Below are 7,275 nucleotides of genomic sequence, written 5' to 3'. Positions count from 1 at the left end.
TGGTATGAGCCTATGAAATGGAGATGAGACTCCCGTCCTCTCTCCCTCAGCCCTCCTTACTGTGATCATAGGACATGTGGCCACTGACCAGCTCTGCTTTCTTGCAGAAATTCTGTGTGTTGTATCTTTGAACAGGGCTGGACCTTGAAATCAGACTTGCCCACCTTCAGACAGGCAAACTGAGCCTTGATTACACTGGCCTTGTCCTCGGAAATTGTTTCTTTTCCTTGCTCCTCTCTTCCAGCTCCATTCCGATGCCCACCCAGCTTCTGACTTCCCTGATTTTGTTTTTCTTTTCCACTCTGAGCTCAATGCTTTCCTTGAGTAGTGCTTGGCACTCCTGAAGACACAGCTTGCACACATCCTGGCTGTTTTGGGGAACTGCCTACCTAACTCCAGTCCCACATCCACATCTCCATTCTGAAGTCAGCTCAGTGGGATGGGGAGGGAGTGGGCAGCAGCAGACAAGCAGAAGGCAGTGGGCTGATGCCATGTGCCACCATTTGGGTACATTTTTGCATTAATTCCTCCAAACTCCTGAAATTTCTTCTGATCTTTTACGATGCCTTAACACATACTCAGTATCTAACATATCTCTCTATGGTGGGTTTTCTTCCCCCAGTCTACATATTTTAGAAAGATGTTGAGAAATCGGCGAGTGTCCAGGTGAGCACTCTAAGTGGATGAAAAGTTGGAAGAAAAATAAACAGCTCTCGAGAAAAGGACAGAATGGCAGTCTGAAATGTGTGAGGAGACAATTAGTTATTAACTAGATGTGTGACCTTTAAAAGGCACTTCTCTTTGGGACTCAGTTTCCTCATCTGTAAATGAGGGGCTGAACTGGATGACTTTCAAGTTCTTGCCACCTCTAATTATGACTCCCTGAGAGGGGCATGCCACCATCCATATCCACTCTGGTGGATCAAGAAGGAATGACTTTGAATTTATTTGAAGCATTTAAAAAACAGCTTTGTTTTGAAAAAAGTTTGTACCTGCTGAAAAATTGCAAGAATAGGACAACGAATTCCCATATACCTTTCAGCTAGATTTACCAATTGTTAACATTTTTGCCACATTTATCTTTATTAAGGTATAATTCACATAACATAAAATGTACCCTTGTAGAGTATAATTCACTGGTTTTTAGTATATTCACAAGGTTGTGCAACCTTCACCATTAACTCCAGAACATTTTTATCACCCTCAAAAGAAAACTGTACCTGTTAGCAATCACTCCCCATTCCTGCGTCCCTCCAGCCCCTTGCAATCACTAATATACTTTCTGTCTCAATGGATTTGCCTATTCTGGACATTTCATATAAGTAGAATATGTGTCCTTTTGTATCTGGCTTCTGTCACTTAGCATAATGTTTTCAAGGCTCATCCATGTTGTACCATGTATCAGTACTTCATTATTTTTTACGGCTGATAATATTCTATTGTAGGTATATACCACATTTTGTTTATCCCTTCATCTGGTGATGGACATTTGGGTTGTTTCCGTGTTTTGACTATTATGACTAATGCTGCTATGAACTTTGTGCACAACTTTTTGTGTGAACATACGTTTTCAATCCTCTTGGGTATATACCTAGGAATGGAATTGGCTGGTCATGGTGACTGTATGTTTAATAGTTTGAGGAACTGCTAGACTGTTTTCCAAAGCAGCTGCATTACTTTACATTCCTATCAGCAATGTATGAGAGTTCCAATTTTTCCACATTCTCGACAACGCTTGTTATTGTCCCTTCTTTTTGATTCTAGTCATCCTAGTGGGTGTGAAGTGGTATCTCATTGTAGTTTTGATTTGCATTTCCCTGATGACCAGTGATGTTGAGCACATTTTCATGTGCTTATTGGCCATTTATGTATCTTCTCTGGAGAAATATCTATTGAGATTCTTTGCCCATTTTTTAATTGGGTTGTCTTTTTTATTGTTGAGTTGTAAGAATTCTTTATATTTTCTGGATACTAGACCCTTATCAGGGTTGCAGAGTGACTGTGGCAGGAGGTCTACCTTCTGAGGTAAATTTGTGCCCAACATATATACATTTAAAACATTTTGGAGAAATGGAAAAATATGGCTTGCTACTTTACATTGCAACAGAATGCTTTTCTTTCTTTCTTTCTTTTTTTTTTTTAACAAATAGAACTTTAGATACCCTCACAAAACCTTAGGGTTAAGGAAACAGATGTTGAAACCTCTTTTCTGATCTTACCTAAGAGTGTATTAGTACACTAGTTGCGAAATGACTAAAAACTCAAATTGGTCATGCAAGAAAGGAATTTATTGACTGAGTATGAGAAAAGTCAAATAATGGAGTGAATTCAGGGGCTCCAGAGGTGCTATCGGAACCTCTTTATTCTCTTTCAGCTACATTCCTGGATGCTGGCTCCATTTCCCAGCCAGGCTGTTTCCCTAATGGTGGTAAAAGGGTTGCTTAGCTTCAGGCTTTCCTCAGAGCACTAAGTTCAACAGAAAACAAAGCAAGCTCTCTTTCCTTGCAGTTTACAAAGGTTCCAGGGTTCACTCTGATTTGACCAATTTGGGATTGACCTTGTTCCTGAATGAGTCCCTGTGGCCAGGAGGATTCAATGCCCTGATTGGCCTGGTCTAGGGTCCCTTGTCTCCCCCTGATGCTGGGAATAGAATCACGTGGATGAGAGAAAGGAGAGGTTCCATGAAAAGGAAATCAAAGTATTTTTACTGAAAGAAGGAGGAATGGAGGCTGAGAAGCTGAAATACAAATGTCTCCCAGAAATGGAGAGGACACTGGGCTTGTGAAGCTGCCACACATGCTAAGCTTTCCCCTCTCCTGCAGAGTTGGGCTCCCCTCTTTGGTGCTCCTAACAGAGCCTTGTCTGTAACCCCCATTAGCATGCTCATCACATGGCGTTGTCATTATTTGTCTCCACGTCTGTCTCCTCAGGTTATTCTCTTCATTCATCTTTGTCTACTCAGCTGATCTCTCGAGTGTCTTCTCTTAACTTAGATCTTCGCAGATAGTAAGGGAAGGAAATAAGGTACTTACCCAAATAATGAAACATCATACTAAAGATACACTAAAAAACACAATGGGAATTCAAAGAAGGGCAAGACTGAAGGGGTCAGGAAAGCTCTTCTAGGGTCTTTTTGAGGGGCCTGAGAAATAAAGAAGTGGCAGCCAGAGGCCAAAATATTTCCTTTATTATTGATAGAGAGGCTGGGTTGGAGGATGTAGTTTTAGGTCTGTTAGCTAAGTAGGCTGCTACTACAAATCCTATAATGAGGCTGACTAACCCACCCAGTCATGCTGTCACCCAGACAGCACTAGACCAGAGAAAGCCTCCCCTCACCCTTGACCCCTGTAGAGGTAGAGCCCACCTCAGCAAGAGCAGTGGGATTCTGTACCCTGCAGGCAGCTCACACTTCCAAGAGGAAGAAGGGGTGGAGTTAGCCTATGCATGACTAGTCCTGCCACCCCACCAGAGTAGTCATCTTTTACTTTCCTGGAGGCAAAGTAAATGAAGGGGTAGAGAGAGGACCGGAATATTACCCCTAGTGGAGCTCCTTGTACATGGAAGGAAACAGGTAAAGTTTCCAAAGGTTTATGGAAGGTGGCATTTAAGATGGGTCTACCTAGGTCCTAAACAGGAGGGACTGAAGAGGCTTCAAGCCAACACTGTTCGATGCAGCTTCTTGTCACCTCCACTGTGGCCCTACCCTTGTCTCATGACTCTAATGGCTGCTCTTGCTTGCCTCCTGGACTGGGTTGCTATAATGTAGCACCTCTAGGCCCTGGTACTCGGGTCTTGACTTGCTCGTACATGGTTGTGCGTCTCTGTACCCTAAGATCCTCTCCCATCTACAGTTGGGTTGGTTCCTATGCATCTGCTACACTGCATTGAGCCAGTCCATTTCCAGGTGCAGCAGCCCCTGCCGTTGGGCTTCTTCCCATTGTGAATGGGGCCAGGCTGAAGATATGATAGTAACCTAAGCTGAGCCAGAAAAGCACTTACCGCAGGGAAAGAAAGAAGCACTAGAAGTCCTGTGCACCACTTTACTTCCTGGGCTCCAGGCCCTCCACTGTTCAGTTGGGAAAATGGGGGCAATTCTTGCCTACATGAGGAGGGAAGTCTTGCTCTGGAGGCGGGGTGTTGGTGGAGTCTGCCCGAATCTGATTTTCACCACAGATTTTGATCTGGTTCTGGGAAGAGTTGACCTGAGGTGTCTGGCCTGGCAGTTTCATGTACAGCCCCATCCTTGATGACATAACAGATGCTTTCATGACTTGTTTTTAGGTTATGAATTAGGGGGAAACTGCCTGCTATGAAGAGATTTCACACACTGATGAATAAATGGATGAATATTGTAAACGCTTTCCATTCCGCATAATAGATGAATAGAGCTTTCGGTTACATACCATTTTGAAGGGAAGAGAAGACAATTACTGCTGCCTTTTGGCCTGACAGTTGGAGCCCAGTGGTTTCATCAGACTCAAACAACTTACTTTCCAAGTACTTGGGGTAAAGGGATCAAGGCATAGGCATCAAAGCTAACCCTGATTAACTTAGAGTGGGTCCATTTAACCCTCTGGGGAATGCCTATCCGCAGGTGTAACGCCTGAGAAATGATTTCTACACATGTCGCTGCTAAGCCAATAATTCTGTGCTTCCTGACTTTCTGCCAGATCCCTAAACTGGGAGAGATGATGTCCAGTCTACGACCTGGAACCTGCAGGTCATGAGAGGGGCAGGACAGAGGGCAAGTGCATCTGCTAAGGGACATCAGAGAAGGATGGCTGGAGAGGGGAGTGTGCAGTGCCCCTAACACTTTCCCATGACCTCACTCCCAATACCAGTTCTCTGGACAGGCATACTCTACTGAGCTCAGTGACAGAGTCTGTTTCAGGTTGGGTTCCCTGGGCAGCAGACTTTGAGATGATTAGCATGTGGTATTGGGGGTACTCTCAGGTTCAACACCTACAGAGGAAGGGAAGGAAGCAGACTCGGTCAGAGGGAGAAGGTAGGGTGCAAAGTAGTCTCGACAAAGGCCTCAGCTGACCCCACCAAGAGTTCTGAAGCAGGGATGGCCTTTCGAGTTGTCTTGAGTTGGGGTGAGGGAACCAGGCCATTATACCCCAGCTTCAGATAGTCATTGGATGCATGCTGTCCCCAGAGAGGAGGATGTAACCTTGCATGAGGAAGCTCTCTTCAGTGGGGAGCAATTCCTGAAGAGGGTTGATAACTAAGGGCTGTTAGCCAGCAATACTCCCAGCAGATAGGGGCCGAAGTCCTTCAGTCATGAAGGTGGACGTGGGTGGCGTATCATGGTGTCTGCTACTCCTTATGCCACTCAGATCCACTTCTTTGTATAAGTCCTGGGAGCAGCTCTACTTTTTCTAGGGGAAACTGATGGTTACTGGGATAAACCATAGTCCTTACTACTGCAGCTGGTCTTGAGGCCCCAACTGATACTCATCATCTCCCTCCTCTGCTATCCATTTTACATTCTTAATATCCTTAGGAAGCACCTCTGCTGAGCCCCCGGTCACCATGCCCTTTTCAGGCCATGGCTGCTGCACCTATCTATTTACCATCCAAATTGAGCAAGGGTGTAACAAAGAGACACCTAGTTGGATCGTCTGGGTGCCAAACATCTTCCTTTTTGCTCCCATTGTGTAACTGTAGCCCTGGCTCTTCCTGATGATCAGGGTCAATTACTGCGCCAGGATGGTGACTTCTGCTTCTAACCTGCTGGTCCCTGGGCATGAGGAGCTCAAAGTGCCTGGTGGAAACTGTAAATTAAAGTTTAGTAGGACTTTTGCTATATCGCCTGATGGAAATGTTCCCTTTTTGGGAATCAGGATCTCAAAACCCTCAAAGCTCAGAGTTGCGGTGACTGGGATTAATGGTAAGCGGAGCCACTCCTAAGTCAACCCCTTGGTTCCATAGCACCATAATGACTGTTGACAGAGTGTATATTGTGTCCTGGAAGACGGTGCCCCATCCTTAGTTGATAGCATCTCTGTGCTGGCACCTTAGCTGTGCCCTCATAGGCCATTCCTTCTCTTTGTTCACGCTGGCATCTTATGGATGGCACAGAATGTGATAAGGCCAGTGGATCCCATGGTCATGTGCCACTGTCACACCTCCTTTGCTCTGCAGTGGGTCCTTAGGTCTGATGCGACGTTATGTGGGATCCTGTGCCAGTGGGTCACTCAGTAAACAGTGAAGACGGTGGTGCTGGCTGAAGCCCTGCAGGCAGAAAAGGCAAACTATACCCAGGATGTAGCAATTCCAGTCAAAATAAATTGCTGCCATTTCCAGGATGGAAGGTATCCAATGTAGTCAACTGGTCATCAAGTGGCTGGTTCCTCTCCTTGAAGAATACTGCCATTTTGGGGGCTCAGCATTGAAATCATTGCTGGCATTGGACATTCAGCAGTGGCAGTAGCTACAGGAGCCTTTGTGAGTGGGAGCCCATGCTGTTGGGTCCCATTCCTGCAACCATGGCTACCCCATTCACGTGCCCATTGTGCCAGTACTGAGGTGGCTGATAGCATCTGGCTGACATCAATTGGTGAGTCATTCTCTCTACTTGGTTGTTTAGTGCCTCTTTCATGGTAGATGCTCTCCAGTGGGCATCTGCACACTTCTTGCCCACTCACATAATCATTCCACATGCCTCTATCCCAGACCTCCTTGTCCTTGATCTTCTAATGTTTCTCCTCCCAGGCCCCTCATCAACTAGCCAAGCCAACTGCTAGTGCCATGAGTCCATATATATTGTAAACTTGGTTACATTTCTGTCCACACAGAGTGAATGACCAGGTGTACCACTGAGAAGATTTATCCTTTGGGAGAATTTCCCTTGCCACTGTCTTTCAAGATCACCCCAGGGTGGGGCTATAGTGCAGCCACACTTCATTTTTGGCTTGCACCCACATACCATTCTGACCTATCTGTGCATCTAATTTTGCTTTTTTTCCTCCTTTGTTAGCTGGTCATAAAGGACCCCATCTCCTATGCAGCCATAGGTGTGAGCTGAGGGAGAGCCAGTGGTGCACAAATGGTAGGTGACACGGACGTCTGTGCCACCTGCTTGTGTAGCTTACTTGTGCCCCTGGCCCTGCTCATGCCCCATTCTGGACGTACCATTTCCATCTTACTATGGATTATTGCTGGGCCTACTCAACTTTATGTTATGTTGGGTGTGGTAGAGAAGAATGGTGTAGAAGAAATTGATTTTTAAAATACATAAAGAGGAAGAATTGGTAGGCGGGTACAGACATG

The sequence above is a fragment of the Ceratotherium simum genome, chromosome 40 (genome assembly GCF_057802395.1).
Source record: "Ceratotherium simum simum isolate JZ-2026a chromosome 40, ASM5780239v1, whole genome shotgun sequence".
NCBI lineage: Eukaryota > Metazoa > Chordata > Mammalia > Perissodactyla > Rhinocerotidae > Ceratotherium > Ceratotherium simum.
The sequence above is the reverse complement of the archived record's forward strand: the minus strand, read 5'-3'. Positions refer to the sequence as shown.